The sequence below is a fragment of the Ornithodoros turicata genome, unplaced genomic scaffold, assembly GCF_037126465.1.
Source record: "Ornithodoros turicata isolate Travis unplaced genomic scaffold, ASM3712646v1 Chromosome12, whole genome shotgun sequence".
Classification (NCBI taxonomy): Eukaryota; Metazoa; Arthropoda; class Arachnida; order Ixodida; family Argasidae; genus Ornithodoros; species Ornithodoros turicata.
The window spans coordinates 3,448,236-3,466,934 of NW_026999301.1; positions in this window are offsets into that span (position 1 = coordinate 3,448,236).

Below are 18,699 nucleotides of genomic sequence, written 5' to 3' on the forward strand. Positions count from 1 at the left end.
AAAAACTCCAACGAACGTCGGGGTTGATCGCTATTCCTGGATGTACGACCTTCGCCATGCGGGGAGCGCCTCACTCAGGGGGTGAAGGGAGGAGGCCCCTTGGGCGTGTCTCAACCAACATAAGGTCTTCAGGTTTACCAGTGAACAACGTACACTTTTTACCAGCTACAAGTACTGGGATAGTTATTTTCCATTTTTCCTTTTTGTGTCCTCCAAGGATGCTGTATTGTTGTACCACTTATGCCCCGCATGCGAACACGCAGGGCTTGCAAAAGTTCCGACCTGACTGACACCTACCCTCCCCCCCCATGGCGTGGCCTGGCCCTGTAAGCAGTCAGAGCCCCGCCCCGGCACCCCCGGAAACCGGAAACGGCTGACTGGGGCCTCAACCCCGGTAATGGATGGAAAAATATCGTTGAAGACAAAAAAAAAAAAAAATTACTCGTTAGAAAAAAAAAAAAAAAACTACATGTCATTTGCTCTTGCAACGATCTCTCGTAGCGGCGGCAAAGCACCGCGCCTATTTAGCAAGAAAGACAGTCGCTCAGCTACCAGAGGCCCCCCCAGGACACCCTCGAGCACCTCTCTCGGACCCCGAGTCTCCGAGCACTCAAACATGTAGTGCCCTACATCGGCGTCATCCTCGCCGCAGCCACACCGCGCAGAGTCCCGGAGCCCGAAGCGCCCGAGGTACGCAGGGAAGCCCCCATGCCCCGTCAGTACCTGTGTAATGTAGTAGTCCGGTGTCGTTGGAACATCCTTTCGGACACTCCTAATCCAATTCCTACTCCAATGCTGACCCCTCTCCCAGTCCTCCTGCCACTTTGTCATTACCTCCTCGTAGATAATATTTTTAATCGACGTTTTGGAGTAGGGAACGAGCCAGTCCACCGGACCGCCCCTCGCCTCATTGGCAAATGTGTCGGCAATCTCGTTGCCAAAAATGCCTGTATGACCGTAAACGAAGTGAAAGGAGACCATTATTGCAGGTTCGGCAGCTTTAACGATTTCCTTTAATTTTTGTATTCTTACGTTAGTATGCACTGCGTTACTTAGGGCCTGTAAAAGGGATAGGCTGTCAGTATATGCATGGACCTGCCCTCTGTATCCACTTTGGATGACGTCCTTCATACCGATGTCCATAGCGGCCACCTCGGCCTCAAAAATTGACGCATGAGACGGAAGAGCCACCCTGCCGTATCGCTCCACCCGTCCCCCCTCAATGACACAATATGCCGCACCCACTTTACCCTGTCCTTTGGATCCATCCGTATACCCCCAGTTGCCAACCTTGCGATATTACTTGTTCCTTTCTGTCAAACGTTATTGATATACGTTGCAACGGATGCAATGCCCAAATTGAAAAATCTTCATCCACCTCGTCTGGCCGAATGACTCTATCCCCAACCTGCATTTCTTTATGCGCCTGACAAATATTAAAACACACCCATTCGGCCCAGGCTTTTTGCATAATTGGAATAGTACCGCAGACTACCGGCAAAATATCATTTGGCACAGTACTGTACCCCCTGCACATTTTTAGTAATGGAATTCGCTGTATACTCTGCAATTTTCTTTTCATATGTGAATTGTTAGACTCTTTGTACCAAGCGCCCACGCCATATAACATTATTCGCTCAATGCATTTTTTATAAATTGAATGAAATAATCTAAACCGTTCGCCTCTGTGCCTTGCGCAAAGCCTATTTATCTTCAATGTTAAATCAGCCACCGTATTTTTTACTTTTTCCAAGTGTGGAATAAAACTTAAAGTACTATCGATGATCACTCCGAGGACCGTTACCTGCGTGGCAAATGTAATGGACCTGGCTCCCATTTTAACAACCGGTGGGCGTCCTACGTACTTGGAGCCCTTCGCCACCATGACCGCCTTTGTTTTATTAGGGTTAAATTCAATTTCCACCTTCTGACCCCACTGCAGAACCGAATCAATCACTTCCTGTGACTTAGTCTCAACCTCCTTACGGGTGTTACCCTCCACTATGATGGATATATCGTCAGCGTATGCAAATATACCAACTCCATCCGGCATATCTCTCGACAAAAGTTCGTTAATGACGATATTCCACAATATGGGACTAAGTGGCGACCCCTGGGGACATCCCGACACTCCCTTCAGCCCTACGTTCCCCTGCGTAGTCATTACCATGTAACTTCTGTTTATCAAAAAATCGCATAAAGTCATAATTAAATTTCTTGGAAAATTCATACCGACCAAATTATTGATAATATGCTGAGGGCGCACCGATGTAAACGCATTAGATACATCCAGTGCATACAAAGCTGCACACTGTCCTTTATTATGCGGTCCAGCGCCAGTGTACATGATCTTTTATGGTAAAAACCATACTGATTCTCTGTAAAAAACTTATTACTGTATAAATAGGACTCGAGCCTACCATGTACCAACCTTTCGTATACTTTGCCCAGTCCCATTGATATACTAATTGGTCGAAAGTCACTAGGGCTTAACTGACCTGCCTCCTTTTTTGGTAACAAAATCACTTTGCATTGTTTCCATGCTTCGGGGAAGACACCGAATAAGTACGCTTTGTTGAGAATCCAAGTCAAAAAGTTGGAGTGAATATCCTGTAGAGTTTCTAACATGTCAACATTAACAAAGTCGAGTCCTTTGTCAGCTCGCCTATTTAGTGATTTAAGGACGTGGTTAACTTCGTGTACTCCAAATGGTTCATCTGTATAATTTATATGTACCGAATGAATACTGTTACCAAGCAACTGTGTTAATACCGAATGCTTATTATGATTAACCCCATAAATTGATTCCAAAATTGCCACACATGTTTCCGTATAATCTTTAGTAATAGTTCCGTCAGACCGCATAACAGATGGTATCATTATCTTATGTTTGGGTTTTGCCAAAAATTCTTTATATGTCTGCCCAAAGGGCCTTACCGGGCTCATACTATTAATTTTCTTATTAACTACGTCTATTTTTGCCTTATTAATCGTAGCTTTATAAACATTAAATAGTTGAAAATACTTGTCTTTATATTCGGATCTCCTGTCTCCCCGTGCCTTCTGAAATAGGCATCGGATTGATTGAAGATCTTCTCTACTTGTTTTATTTCTTCCGACTGCGTAGCTTCCAACACAACTAGGCCACTCCTGGTGATCTTTATGGTGGCCGAGTTTTTTCGGTCCATTTCTTTTCCGAGGGTTTTTTTAAGAGATTCAGTGACCTCTTTTGTAGAACAGCCTTGATTGGGTTTAAAAATGATTGCGTCGTTTCTTGGTTTTTTAAGTTGTGGAGTAGTAGCCGGAACTGGGATGGCACTGTCCGAGCTTTTGACGATGCTGGCGTAGGTGGATTTAGGTAAAGCGTGCTCCTCGTCGAGGAGTTTTTGGAGCTCGTCGCATCTGGAGGCCAGGGGGAGATTTTGCCTCTCTGTTTCTTTGCGTCTTGCCCTTTCTGTGGCTCTTTGTAGATCTAGACTTCTTATGAGTCGTTCGTATTTATGATAGACATCCCTTAGAAAATTGCGTTTTTCCCTAGGGATGTTGTGTTCTGCGTCGATGTAGTTATCCCTTATGTTTTCTAGGGCTTCGTGACATCCTGCCATTGTTCACTTTTGGTCTGGTGGTTGTCTGGTGAGGGGCGAGTTTCCTCGTCGCTAGAGCTCCCGTCGTCCTGAGTCTCAAGCTGGCTCTCAGTTTCTTTTTCTGTATTTTTGGGTCGATCTTGGGTGGTAGTGTCGTCCCGGTCAGTTCTATCTTTGTTTTTGTTCTTCTTCTTTTTAGTCTTTTTTCCTCCTTTCCCATAGTTCTCGTCGTCCGACATCTTGTCGGGTCTTTTTGGTGTGGACGCTCTCAGTTATGGGACTATTCCATGGGCGGTTGGCTTTAAGTCGAATTTTCGACCTTTTGTAGCCGTATTTCGGCCAAAACACTTCGCTTCCTCAACTTTCCTTTTTGATTATCTTTGTTTTGGTCTATATTAAGAGAGAGTTTTTACGAAAATTAAATATCTGGAGCCGTTCTCCAGATATTAAATCTTGAAGTTTGCCTTGTATTGAGACCAGAATAAGGAAGATTTGTGGTTACGGATGCGATTTACATCGTGCCCAGGTTGTCCAAGGGTGGACCATACCCTGTATGAGTATGTGATTCAAGATGGCGGCGCCCTAGGGGTTTGTTTACATTCTATTTGTGTTCGTATCTTTTGAACTACTGGACGGATTTTCAAAATTTTTATGTATTTGGCAATCGGAAGTGAAGAACTATCGATGAGTAACAAACTTCGGGCGTTAATTGGCCGATTTTCCGAAATCGGCTGCCGACCACGCTAAAAGTAGGCTTAGCGAGGTTCCGCAGAAAATAGCTTATTTTATAAGAAATATAGCGTTTTTTGGCAAAATTCGACCTACTTCAGATGCTAGGAGTCTTCTTATTCCCTTGAAGGAACAGCAGAACCTCGCATGGTGGAGAAGAACGCAGATCTGAGTGGATTTCGAAGAGCTGAAGCACTGACGTAAATCCGTTCATGGGCGTCACTAATTAGATTAGGGACAGAAAAATAAGGGAAAGTAGGGTATAAGGGAGGGAATATAGGGTAGTGGGACGAAGGAAGATGAGAGTCTCCAGACCTCTGTACCACCCGAAGATATCGGTGGGAATCTCGTTAATCCAGCGAATTTTCTGCTCCAACGTGTATGAATGTGACGTTCAGTGTGTTGAATGTTTTATACACGTCCGCGCTGTCCGTTTTCATCGCGGAGACTCTGAGGTCGTTTGGCACATCAGAGGTAGGGCTCACTCTGGTTTACACTTCGCAAGATAGACTTCGATAACAAACTCCTAAAAAAAATCACGCAAAAATCCACGGTGTAAAGATTAGTAGAAATAAACTGTTGTGATATGAACGCTTCGGATTCAAACTTTCAAAATTAATCGTCCCTGATTGGTCGACAGGCACGGCAGCCCCAGGGCAGCGAAGGCTTCTTGCTCCCGCGTATGAAAATAGTTACCAGAAGCGTGTGGTTCTTTGCGGAGGCCTAGGAACGAGAGTACCGAATCCGGGCGAATCGCTTGCTGTATTTTTCGCTGGGTATCAGGATTCTGTTGACATTGCAGATAGTAGTATGCAGTGGCGTAGCCAGACCTCCAAGGCAGGGGGGCTCTATACGAAACCTCCGCCCCCCCCCCCCCCGCTGATCATGGGTGCGACAACACACAATACTTGTGAACACCGCAGCGTGCGGTTGAAAAAAAAAAACGACAACAATTGATTTCGACATACACAATACGATTATACTGTGATGTCCAATCAGGTGGTGTCACGAGATTAGAAGGATTTTGAAAAGCTCATATATACTTTGTATACTTTGGAAACCATTCAAGTGTGCCGCTTAGACAGACGCCATGAACTGTAAGAACTTTCGCGATCGTCACACTGGTCCCTCCCCCCATATATTATTTTCTCCTCGGATTTGCACGATTTGCGTGGGTCGGTCAGTGGCAGGTAGGGGGGGCTCGGGCCCCCCCTAGCCCCCCCCCCCCATGGCTACGCCACTGGTAGTATGCTCAGCTGTCGAATTTCAATATGTACAACTCTGAATACGTGGCGTCAGTGACCAAAATAGTTCCCGGTGTCCGTTCTAGCTATGGTGGACTCCTGCCATATTGTGAACATTGTCGCGGACGTCGCCATTCTCCTACAGGGCTGCCTTGGTTCTAAAATCGGAGAGGTGAAAAATGGCAATCGACGAAAAAGCCCGATGCCGGTACCTTGTGGATGTGTTGTGTTTGTCCGTCTGTGTGTGTTCCAGCCTCAGAACCGTAGAATCGTGACATCAGAGCCTGCTTATGTACTGTCCCGCGTGTTGTTTTTCTTGGAAGCCTACGTTGTGATAAATGCAGGAAAGTGGTACTGGACAGACTCTCGAAATGCCTTTCTGCAAATAATCTGCATACGAATGTGACGAAACGGTTTGTTTGTTTGCAAGAAGAAAAACAAAATTCGTTCGCATGAATTACTTAAGTTACGAGAGGTGGCTTCATTTTCTGTAACGAGCTGTTGGTAATTTCGATGTGTAACATAATAATATTCGAATTTCAGGAGCATGCACATTGATTCACGCACCTCCCTAGGCAACGATTTGCCACGCAAAAGCTGCAAGAGATGAATCTAGACATAACGCTTCAAGCACTTTGTTCTCACTGGTCTTTGAATGCCCAGGGACCTAAGAATGCCATTTTCAAAGTCTGCCTGCACCTGAACGCAGAAGTGTGAGAAATGAACGGCACCCTCTGTTGTATTTGTGTGCCTTCCTTTCTGTCCTATGATTTCACATTCAGAAATGTCCAAGTACGTTTATTAACAGATCACTTCAAAATCTATCTAAGTCTATCAAACAAGCCGTGAGTCATTCGTCCATTTAGTGTGCGAACACGGCAGGTGCTGAATTGTACCGTTTTACGTTCGATTATTTTTTACTTTCGAAATACAACGAAGGAATACCTCCTTGAGAGCTAGTTATATTGTCGAACATATCCTTAACAAGGTGTGGCAAGAGAAATACAACCACTGTAGCTTTGAAGCAGGAGTTTGAGACTTTGAGGGAAGTTTTGGCGGCCATGCTGCATGTTATAAATACGGATCGAAGAGCGAAGTCGGTGTATTGTTCGCCATGGTGAGAGAGAACGTGACAAAGGCTAACTGCTTACATCAGAACTTTTCAATTTTCACACTGAAATCATTGGACTGCGCTTCATCCTTAACAAATGGAATTCAATCATCCGTAGTGTACAGAAATTCGCTCAGCTCTCTCCATGCTATTTGTGGACTGCACTGAAGAAAAACACTCTTGTCCAGCAAGCGCGATGTCTTGAAACAGAATGCTCAACAGGGCTCAACACCTGACCCAGCCATGTAGGCATACAGGGGAATGAAAAGGCTGACCAGGCTGCTGCTGAAGCCGCTCTCTTGGGAGAGATCGCTCCTGCTGGCTTTCCCAATCAGGATTTGAGACCCATGCTGAGGAGGGCGATCAATCATAACTGTTAGGAATGTTGGACCACACAAAATGATAACAAGTTTCACCTGGTAAAACTCTATGTGAGGAGTCTAGCGCAAATCCTTTAGTTTCGGATTAGTTATCTTTTAATAATAAAAGGCCCGAGCAGCGCGAGGTGTGTGATGACAAAGTGGTGTACCACATTCTCTCGCTGACTGGACCGAACTGGATGTCTGACTGATGCTCTCTCGGTAGTGTTGAAGCCACACGCACAGACTGTCCACGGCATGAAACCTCAACAAAGGTTATGGGCCCAGATCGGTTTCAAGACACCGAGTAACCTCAAGCGGTGAGCAAGTTCATATTCTTTTGAGAAACCAAAATGGCGGAGGGAACGTCGACTAACCACTCGGTCCACTTAGAGAAGCTTGACTTCAGCAATTATCCCACATGGCGTTTTAAAATGACGATACACCTCATAGCGAAGGGACTTTGGTCAGCCGTGGAAGGCGAACGCCCAACTGACCAGGATGCCAGGCGTGAATGGGACAAGGAGATCGAGGCTACTAACGTCATGGTCCAGTCGCTGTCAAGCGCACAGACGAGTTACGTCGTAAACCAGACGTCTGCAAAGGACATTTGGAACAAACTCAAAGAGGTTAACCGAGGTCGTGTACTCGAAAAAAAATTGCTCTAAAACGGTAGCTTAACGGGATTAAGTGGACCAAAGAAGAAAATGCAGCACAATACATGCACCGCGTAGAATCCCTTTCTGAGCAGTTACGGAGTTTAGGCGAGAATATCGAAGATGCTGAAGTAGCTACTGTAGCCATTCAAGGACTGCCAAGAGCATATTATGGAGTAGCCCGAGGCTTTGACGTTTGTTCTATGTCCGATATTACCCTACAAAAGGTCAGATATGCCGTTCTACAAGAACAACGTCAGAAAAGGGACTCAGTTGATGAAGCCGCTTGTAAAGCAAGTGTTCGACCGAAAAGGTACCAGCACGAGGATAAATTTGCTTCGCAAACCAAAGCGCTCAAGTGCTACAATTGTGGGAAAACTAGACACTTTGCACGAGACTGCTGGACCCGTTCAGCAGGAAACGCTGGAAGTAGAACGCCACGTCAGAACAGAAATCGCGACCAGTCATTCAGGATTCGAAATCCCGACACAACTGAAGGAATGTCGAGGCAAACGGCCAGACTAGTCAGAGCACCCGCAGCACAAGATAGAAACGAACGACTGACCAATGAATTTGCTTTTGGTGTTAAGGAGTTTAAGTGTTCCTCTGAAGATTGGTCCATTGATTCGGGAGCCACAAGCCATATGACCGGATGCATGGATATCCTAAGGGACTTCAAGCCCGAAAAGAAGAGGCAAGTTACGGTGGCCGATGGCAAGACTATTGACGCTGATGGGTCGGGAACCGTCATTTTTCGTGTCCTAGATGACGATGTGGACAACAGGCTAACAGCAAGAAACGTTCTTTATGTTCCTGGCACAACGGATAACCTGATTTCCGTGTCTAAGCTTACCGACAGCGGTATGAAAGTTATCTTCAGCGACGACGATTGCACCGTCCACAAGGAAGAGAACTTCGTTTTCTCCGCGGTGAAAACTGAAAACGCGGCATCTACAAAATGAATGCACAAGCCATACCGGTAACAGAGCGGGCGGATCATGCAAAGATCGACAGTGCAGAAATGCTGTGGCGCCGTCGTATGGGACACTTGAATGTCGACGCGCTAATGAAAATGTCACGAACGAATGCGGTGGCCGGCCTACCACTCCTTTCGAAGGGAATGGAAACCTGCGAGAACTGTGTCAATGGGAAGCACTCAAGAGAACCTTTGAGGGCGCTCTCAAGTTACAGCTCAGAAGTACTAGAATTGCTGCATGTAGACCTATGTGGCCCTTTTCCAGTGGAGTCAATAGGGAGCAGCAAGTATTTTATGGTTATTGTAGATGACTGTAGTAGACGAGCAGCAGTTCATTTCTTACACTACAAAAGCGAAGCCGCTGAAGCATTAAAGGAACACATATGCACCGCCGAAACCCAACTTGGACGGACTGTCAAAAGGATTCGTACTGACAATGGGGGTGAGTTCGTCAACGATCGTTTGGCACATTTCTTAAAAGCAAGGGGAATAGTTCATACCGCGCCATATTCACCCGCTCAGAATGGCGTTGCAGAGCGAATGAACAGAACATTAGTCGAGACGGCTCGAACGCTCCTGCACGAAGCTGAACTGGCTATGTTTTTTTGGGCCGAGGCAGTCAACGCTGCGACATACATAAAAAACCGTTGCAGCAAGAAGGTTCTCGATGGTGGCATACCAGAGGAAATATACTCGAAACGCTACCAATCGGTACGATACTTTAAAGTTTTTGGTTGCCTTGCCTATGCCTGGATCCCTGGCAACCAAAGAAACAAGCTCGATAAAAAGAGCCGGCAGGTTATTTTCGTGGGATATTACCAAGACAAGAAAGCTTATCGTCTCTATGATCCTTCCAGCAAGCCAATTATTGCTAGCAGAGACGTAAAATTTATAGAAGAAAAAAAAAGGGGTTCACTCCTGTTGAACAGCGACAGTAACTGCCGGGAGTATTACGAAAGTTTTCAGTACTCAAGTCAGATCCCACCACGAGAACCAGAACCTCCTCATGATAACGAATTTGTTGATGTGGATGTGGCTGAATCACAAGCAGAAGGTGGGAATGTTGTGACCCCCCAGGTGGAAAATCACAACTCAATATCTCAACTTGAAGAAGACAGTGAGTATGAAACTACTGACGAATCTGATGTGGAGCCTCCACAAAACGACGCTCCAATAAGACGATCGACGAGAATCAGTATACCACCTAGTCGTCTGCAAGTTGATCCAAAGAAGGCTAACTACTGTGAAATGGCGACAGAACAGCAAACGAAGGAAAAGCAAACTGACCCACCCTGCTAGAAATGGTCCCATTGAAGATTTCCCGAAAAACTCATTGAATTCAATTGGACGTCTTTCAGACAAACACCATTAAAAAGAAACCTGAAATTCCAATTCCCAATAGATGATTTGGAACAAGTATTATATTGGACACAACTGGTGTTTTAATTGGTCTCAATGAAAATTCTCTGTAGAAATCAATGGGGCCCAATTCGAGACACATTGAATAGCACCCATGCAAACTTATTCGAGGTCAGTCTTGCGTCCCATTGAGCCAATGTGCTGCACTAAGGAATTTCCCACTGAAGTCAGCCTGATATTCTCCCTGCCAATGCACTTTTTTAATGAGTAGTAACATTCAAAACCGTTGCTCCTAATGAAAGTTACGTTGAAGAATCAAAGAAGTTGTGGCTGCAAAAAGAAATACACTCTGTGTGGTTTCTTCGTGAAAATTTATTGTTCACATAGCAATACAGTAGGTGTGAAAATATGACAAATAGCAAGGCACAAAAACGAAAAGTTATTTCAAATGACTTGCACATATGTGAGTATTCATGGAACTGAGAAACAATAAATAGCAGGAACAAATACTCAATTCAGCACTTACGTGTCTTTGAAGGCGTACCGTTCATCACCGACACACACTACCGTAATCCATGGAGGCTCGTTCTCGCAACGTCCAAACAACGAACAGCGCACAACGCCAGGTGGAAAAAAATTCTTAAAGCACTGAGTTCTTCGACGACCATGTTCTTCACTGTCTTGTACACCTGTCGCCTCACGATTTACGGTCTAGCCTGCCGTTCTTGAGCGAAAATTAACGCATCTCTAACTTAGGCGAGACTGTGTTCCCACGATGTGGTGATAGCCACATCGCGACAAAGACTCCCTTGCGTCCCGCCTCGTACAGGCTCAACCTGCACGAAATACCATTTCAGATACACTTCATATAATATTTCAAATACCGTTTCAAATGATGTCGCTATAATGTCAGAAGGCAACAACGCATATTACATACCTTTTCACACAGCGCGGTTGGTAACAGTCACTAAAACACTCCACTTCATCTTGCTATCTTTCCGTCAGCGCTCATAATGCCTGCAGGGGTAAGGGCATACAAAGAACAGGAACGCCTTACACGTCAACTACGTACCTTAAAACGGGAAAAAATCACAAAGATAAAGGGCGAATTGATGCAGATGCGCGACCGCCATCCTCACACTTGGACGATTCATAAGAGACTGACTATTCCGCTGGCGACTGATGGACGCTTCCACTACTGTGCAGTGCAATATTGCATGAATTGCAACACAATAGCTTCAAGCGTTAGGCGCAACAGTAGGTTATACCACGGATCCTGTACCTTTGAGGGAATATTCAAAAACATTTGAAATCACGCGAACTATTTTGGAGCGCGGATGGGGAAACGTGCTACGGCGCCGAAAAGGTAGCATCTCATTCCTTCAGTTGGGAATGATCGTGTCTCATTCGTTCATATTGGGCCAATTCATTCAATTGGCTTCGCATTCCTTGTATTGGTGGAGTATCTCATCAAATCAATTGGAAGTCAGCGTTTCTCATTGATACCCATTAGACAAATTCCTTGAATTGGTTCTTTATTCCCTGTGCGCAGCCTTCGCCACACAACATGGTGGAACACGTTGTCGCAAAGGCCGCTCCCCTGCAAAACTCCCAATTATCTCAATGAGAAATGCTCCTCTTATGCACATTGAATGAATTGGTCATCTGATTTCACATTGAATCTCATTGGAACTGCGGGAGAATTCATTGAGATCATGCCCTTTATTTCCAGCAGGGCACGATCTTACGATGAAGCAATGGCGTCGCCACAACGAGCACAGTGGATCGAAGCCATGAAAGAGGAACTCAAATCTCTTCATAAGATGGAAACGTGGACCTTAGTACCAAAGAAAGAAGACATGAAAGTGGTCAAATCAAAATGGGTCTATCGCATCAACAGAGACGCCGCAGGAAATATAGACAAGTATAAGGCACGCCTTGTTGCCGTAGGGACATCGCAGGTTGAAGGCATGGATTATTTTGAGACTTTTTCACCCGTTGTCAAGTTGACAAGTTTGCGAATCCTCCTTGCATTAGGCCTTGAGGAAGGAATGGCGATGCGCCAACTTGATGTGAAGACGGCGTACCTTCACGGAAGACTCGAGGAAACTGTCTACGTGGAGCCACCTTTGGGCTATCCCGGAGCTGCCAATAAAGTATGTCTACTAAAGAAGGCACTTTACGGCCTCAAGCAATCCGGGAGGACATGGTACCTAACGCTTGATGAAATCCTCAGGAACTTGGGTTACAGTAGACTTGAAGCGGATAGATGTGTTTACATATTGATCCAAGGACATCAGAAGGTTATTCTAAGCGTATATGTGGACGACATGCTTATGATGGCTACTCCATCAGCCCTTCTAAAAACAGCTATCAACGACCTAAGGAACAAAGTAGAACTGAAAGACTTGGGAGAGCCAACCTATATTCTCGGAATTTATGTACTACATGACAAACAGAACAGGACCCTAACGATCAGTCAAAGAAAATACATCGACGAGATCTTAAACCGCTTCAAGATGGAGGATTGCAAACCGATAAAAACACCAATGGAAGTTGGACAGAGGAATGACACGACGACTGCGACTGCTGCAGAGAAGAATCCAAATGTACCATTTCAGTCCCTGATAGGAAATTTAATGTATTTGGTGCAAGGGACACGTCCAGATCTTGCTTTTGTCACTCACTACCTGAGCCAGTTGAACCACACGCTAAGTCACTGGAGGATGGCGAAAAGAGTGCAACGCTACCTCAAGGGAACCCGCAACGTTGGAATAACGTACAGCGCATGCAAGGAGCCAATAACCGCTTATACCGATGCAAGCTGGAACGAGTGCGGCACTGGCAGATCGAGGAGTGGTTACGTGTTCACAATGACTCTGGGTGCAATCAGTTGGAGATCGACGAGACAACAACTAATAGCTTTGTCAACATGCGAAGCGGAATACATTGCGCTCACGGAAGGCTTAAAAGAAGGAAAGTAGATTAAAACGTTCATGGCAGAACTTGGATTCAATAGCTATGGAACTCAGACCTTAGAACTCCGTTGTGACAACCAGTCTGCCATCAGAATAACTGAAAACCCGATGTATCATCGACGAACAAAGCACATCGATCTCAAATCGGCAGAAATGAAGTGTTAAAACAAACGGTTCCGGATCACATTCTTACGCACTGAGGACATGATCGCCGACGCTTTGACGAAACCAGTGTCGAACGCAAAGAACACCGTGTGCGGCAAAGGATTCGGCTTCACAAACTTTCCTTGATGTGTAGCGGTGAGCAAGTTCATATTCTTTTGAGAAACCAAAATGGCGGAGGGAACGTCGACTAACCACTCGGTCCACTTAGAGAAGCTTGACTTCAGCAATTATCCCACATGGCGTTTTAAAATGACGATACACCTCATAGCGAAGGGACTTTGGTCAGCCGTGGAAGGCGAACGCCCAACTGACCAGGATGCCAGGCGTGAATGGGACAAGGAGATCGAGGCTACTAACGTCATGGTCCAGTCGCTGTCAAGCGCACAGACGAGTTACGTCGTAAACCAGACGTCTGCAAAGGACATTTGGAACAAACTCAAAGAGGTTAACCGAGGTCGTGTACTCGAAAAAAAATTGCTCTAAAACGGTAGCTTAACGGGATTAAGTGGACCAAAGAAGAAAATGCAGCACAATACATGCACCGCGTAGAATCCCTTTCTGAGCAGTTACGGAGTTTAGGCGAGAATATCGAAGATGCTGAAGTAGCTACTGTAGCCATTCAAGGACTGCCAAGAGCATATTATGGAGTAGCCCGAGGCTTTGACGTTTGTTCTATGTCCGATATTACCCTACAAAAGGTCAGATATGCCGTTCTACAAGAACAACGTCAGAAAAGGGACTCAGTTGATGAAGCCGCTTGTAAAGCAAGTGTTCGACCGAAAAGGTACCAGCACGAGGATAAATTTGCTTCGCAAACCAAAGCGCTCAAGTGCTACAATTGTGGGAAAACTAGACACTTTGCACGAGACTGCTGGACCCGTTCAGCAGGAAACGCTGGAAGTAGAACGCCACGTCAGAACAGAAATCGCGACCAGTCATTCAGGATTCGAAATCCCGACACAACTGAAGGAATGTCGAGGCAAACGGCCAGACTAGTCAGAGCACCCGCAGCACAAGATAGAAACGAACGACTGACCAATGAATTTGCTTTTGGTGTTAAGGAGTTTAAGTGTTCCTCTGAAGATTGGTCCATTGATTCGGGAGCCACAAGCCATATGACCGGATGCATGGATATCCTAAGGGACTTCAAGCCCGAAAAGAAGAGGCAAGTTACGGTGGCCGATGGCAAGACTATTGACGCTGATGGGTCGGGAACCGTCATTTTTCGTGTCCTAGATGACGATGTGGACAACAGGCTAACAGCAAGAAACGTTCTTTATGTTCCTGGCACAACGGATAACCTGATTTCCGTGTCTAAGCTTACCGACAGCGGTATGAAAGTTATCTTCAGCGACGACGATTGCACCGTCCACAAGGAAGAGAACTTCGTTTTCTCCGCGGTGAAAACTGAAAACGCGGCATCTACAAAATGAATGCACAAGCCATACCGGTAACAGAGCGGGCGGATCATGCAAAGATCGACAGTGCAGAAATGCTGTGGCGCCGTCGTATGGGACACTTGAATGTCGACGCGCTAATGAAAATGTCACGAACGAATGCGGTGGCCGGCCTACCACTCCTTTCGAAGGGAATGGAAACCTGCGAGAACTGTGTCAATGGGAAGCACTCAAGAGAACCTTTGAGGGCGCTCTCAAGTTACAGCTCAGAAGTACTAGAATTGCTGCATGTAGACCTATGTGGCCCTTTTCCAGTGGAGTCAATAGGGAGCAGCAAGTATTTTATGGTTATTGTAGATGACTGTAGTAGACGAGCAGCAGTTCATTTCTTACACTACAAAAGCGAAGCCGCTGAAGCATTAAAGGAACACATATGCACCGCCGAAACCCAACTTGGACGGACTGTCAAAAGGATTCGTACTGACAATGGGGGTGAGTTCGTCAACGATCGTTTGGCACATTTCTTAAAAGCAAGGGGAATAGTTCATACCGCGCCATATTCACCCGCTCAGAATGGCGTTGCAGAGCGAATGAACAGAACATTAGTCGAGACGGCTCGAACGCTCCTGCACGAAGCTGAACTGGCTATGTTTTTTTGGGCCGAGGCAGTCAACGCTGCGACATACATAAAAAACCGTTGCAGCAAGAAGGTTCTCGATGGTGGCATACCAGAGGAAATATACTCGAAACGCTACCAATCGGTACGATACTTTAAAGTTTTTGGTTGCCTTGCCTATGCCTGGATCCCTGGCAACCAAAGAAACAAGCTCGATAAAAAGAGCCGGCAGGTTATTTTCGTGGGATATTACCAAGACAAGAAAGCTTATCGTCTCTATGATCCTTCCAGCAAGCCAATTATTGCTAGCAGAGACGTAAAATTTATAGAAGAAAAAAAAAGGGGTTCACTCCTGTTGAACAGCGACAGTAACTGCCGGGAGTATTACGAAAGTTTTCAGTACTCAAGTCAGATCCCACCACGAGAACCAGAACCTCCTCATGATAACGAATTTGTTGATGTGGATGTGGCTGAATCACAAGCAGAAGGTGGGAATGTTGTGACCCCCCAGGTGGAAAATCACAACTCAATATCTCAACTTGAAGAAGACAGTGAGTATGAAACTACTGACGAATCTGATGTGGAGCCTCCACAAAACGACGCTCCAATAAGACGATCGACGAGAATCAGTATACCACCTAGTCGTCTGCAAGTTGATCCAAAGAAGGCTAACTACTGTGAAATGGCGACAGAACAGCAAACGAAGGAAAAGCAAACTGACCCACCCTGCTAGAAATGGTCCCATTGAAGATTTCCCGAAAAACTCATTGAATTCAATTGGACGTCTTTCAGACAAACACCATTAAAAAGAAACCTGAAATTCCAATTCCCAATAGATGATTTGGAACAAGTATTATATTGGACACAACTGGTGTTTTAATTGGTCTCAATGAAAATTCTCTGTAGAAATCAATGGGGCCCAATTCGAGACACATTGAATAGCACCCATGCAAACTTATTCGAGGTCAGTCTTGCGTCCCATTGAGCCAATGTGCTGCACTAAGGAATTTCCCACTGAAGTCAGCCTGATATTCTCCCTGCCAATGCACTTTTTTAATGAGTAGTAACATTCAAAACCGTTGCTCCTAATGAAAGTTACGTTGAAGAATCAAAGAAGTTGTGGCTGCAAAAAGAAATACACTCTGTGTGGTTTCTTCGTGAAAATTTATTGTTCACATAGCAATACAGTAGGTGTGAAAATATGACAAATAGCAAGGCACAAAAACGAAAAGTTATTTCAAATGACTTGCACATATGTGAGTATTCATGGAACTGAGAAACAATAAATAGCAGGAACAAATACTCAATTCAGCACTTACGTGTCTTTGAAGGCGTACCGTTCATCACCGACACACACTACCGTAATCCATGGAGGCTCGTTCTCGCAACGTCCAAACAACGAACAGCGCACAACGCCAGGTGGAAAAAAATTCTTAAAGCACTGAGTTCTTCGACGACCATGTTCTTCACTGTCTTGTACACCTGTCGCCTCACGATTTACGGTCTAGCCTGCCGTTCTTGAGCGAAAATTAACGCATCTCTAACTTAGGCGAGACTGTGTTCCCACGATGTGGTGATAGCCACATCGCGACAAAGACTCCCTTGCGTCCCGCCTCGTACAGGCTCAACCTGCACGAAATACCATTTCAGATACACTTCATATAATATTTCAAATACCGTTTCAAATGATGTCGCTATAATGTCAGAAGGCAACAACGCATATTACATACCTTTTCACACAGCGCGGTTGGTAACAGTCACTAAAACACTCCACTTCATCTTGCTATCTTTCCGTCAGCGCTCATAATGCCTGCAGGGGTAAGGGCATACAAAGAACAGGAACGCCTTACACGTCAACTACGTACCTTAAAACGGGAAAAAATCACAAAGATAAAGGGCGAATTGATGCAGATGCGCGACCGCCATCCTCACACTTGGACGATTCATAAGAGACTGACTATTCCGCTGGCGACTGATGGACGCTTCCACTACTGTGCAGTGCAATATTGCATGAATTGCAACACAATAGCTTCAAGCGTTAGGCGCAACAGTAGGTTATACCACGGATCCTGTACCTTTGAGGGAATATTCAAAAACATTTGAAATCACGCGAACTATTTTGGAGCGCGGATGGGGAAACGTGCTACGGCGCCGAAAAGGTAGCATCTCATTCCTTCAGTTGGGAATGATCGTGTCTCATTCGTTCATATTGGGCCAATTCATTCAATTGGCTTCGCATTCCTTGTATTGGTGGAGTATCTCATCAAATCAATTGGAAGTCAGCGTTTCTCATTGATACCCATTAGACAAATTCCTTGAATTGGTTCTTTATTCCCTGTGCGCAGCCTTCGCCACACAACATGGTGGAACACGTTGTCGCAAAGGCCGCTCCCCTGCAAAACTCCCAATTATCTCAATGAGAAATGCTCCTCTTATGCACATTGAATGAATTGGTCATCTGATTTCACATTGAATCTCATTGGAACTGCGGGAGAATTCATTGAGATCATGCCCTTTATTTCCAGCAGGGCACGATCTTACGATGAAGCAATGGCGTCGCCACAACGAGCACAGTGGATCGAAGCCATGAAAGAGGAACTCAAATCTCTTCATAAGATGGAAACGTGGACCTTAGTACCAAAGAAAGAAGACATGAAAGTGGTCAAATCAAAATGGGTCTATCGCATCAACAGAGACGCCGCAGGAAATATAGACAAGTATAAGGCACGCCTTGTTGCCGTAGGGACATCGCAGGTTGAAGGCATGGATTATTTTGAGACTTTTTCACCCGTTGTCAAGTTGACAAGTTTGCGAATCCTCCTTGCATTAGGCCTTGAGGAAGGAATGGCGATGCGCCAACTTGATGTGAAGACGGCGTACCTTCACGGAAGACTCGAGGAAACTGTCTACGTGGAGCCACCTTTGGGCTATCCCGGAGCTGCCAATAAAGTATGTCTACTAAAGAAGGCACTTTACGGCCTCAAGCAATCCGGGAGGACATGGTACCTAACGCTTGATGAAATCCTCAGGAACTTGGGTTACAGTAGACTTGAAGCGGATAGATGTGTTTACATATTGATCCAAGGACATCAGAAGGTTATTCTAAGCGTATATGTGGACGACATGCTTATGATGGCTACTCCATCAGCCCTTCTAAAAACAGCTATCAACGACCTAAGGAACAAAGTAGAACTGAAAGACTTGGGAGAGCCAACCTATATTCTCGGAATTTATGTACTACATGACAAACAGAACAGGACCCTAACGATCAGTCAAAGAAAATACATCGACGAGATCTTAAACCGCTTCAAGATGGAGGATTGCAAACCGATAAAAACACCAATGGAAGTTGGACAGAGGAATGACACGACGACTGCGACTGCTGCAGAGAAGAATCCAAATGTACCATTTCAGTCCCTGATAGGAAATTTAATGTATTTGGTGCAAGGGACACGTCCAGATCTTGCTTTTGTCACTCACTACCTGAGCCAGTTGAACCACACGCTAAGTCACTGGAGGATGGCG